The following is a 990-nucleotide window of genomic DNA, read 5'->3' as shown; positions in this document are numbered from 1 at the left end:
CCACCTCCCTCTTTCTGTCCGGTTATCTCGCCTGCAGGATTCTCTTTCCGTTCGTATTTCTGATGTTTCTCCTCGTGTTGTTCCTTCTTTGCCCCCGTGGAGGGTCCCTCTTCCGCGGTTTTGTACATCCTTGACTCGTATCACTAAAGCTTTTACCCCCCTACAGTTCTAAAACGCCTTTTCCTCGAGCACTTTTCTTCTCACTCCCGCTCCGTTTCTGTCTTCACCGATGGGTCTAAGTCAGCGGACGGTGTTGGCTACTCTGTTGTTTTTCCTGATCGCACTTATATGTGTCGCTTGCCTCCGGAGACTAGCATCTTTACAGCGGAACTTTATGCTATTCTCTATGCTCTTCGTCTCCTTTTCTCGTTGTCAGTCTTCCTTTGTGGTTGTTGTTGACTCTCGTAGTGCCCTCATGGCTCTCGGGTGCTTTAATCCAGTTCATCCGGTAGTTGTCGAGATCCAGCATTGGCTGTTTCTCGTTCACAGTAAATTTAAGTCGGTTGAGTTTTGTTGGGTTCCCAGCCATATTGGCGTGTCTTTAAATGAGCGTGCGGATGCTGCCGCTAAGGAAGCTGTCCGCTCTTGTCCCATCTCTTGTAAAGGCATTCCGTATTCCGACTTTTACCCGGTTATCCATTCCTCAGTCCTTACCCGTTGGCAGGCTTCTTGGTTGTCTGTTACTGGTAACAAGCTACGTACTCTTAAATGTTGTGTTTCCTCGTGGCCGTCCTCCTTCCACCGTAACCGGCGGTGGGAAACAGCTCTGGCGAGGTTGCGTATTGGCCATACTCGCTTAACCCATGGTCACTTGATGGAGCGCCGCCCTGCTCCTTATTGTCCTAGTTGCATTGTCCCTCTTACGGTCGTGCATGTCCTTCTTGAATGTCCTGACTTCCAGGACGAGCGTGTGTCTTGCTTTCCGACCGCCCCTCGCGGTCACCTGTCCCTCGATAGCATTCTTGGTGACTCGGATACTTTTGATATCGT

The sequence above is a fragment of the Procambarus clarkii genome, chromosome 76 (genome assembly GCF_040958095.1).
Source record: "Procambarus clarkii isolate CNS0578487 chromosome 76, FALCON_Pclarkii_2.0, whole genome shotgun sequence".
Lineage (NCBI taxonomy): Eukaryota > Metazoa > Arthropoda > Malacostraca > Decapoda > Cambaridae > Procambarus > Procambarus clarkii.
The sequence above is the reverse complement of the archived record's forward strand: the minus strand, read 5'-3'. Positions refer to the sequence as shown.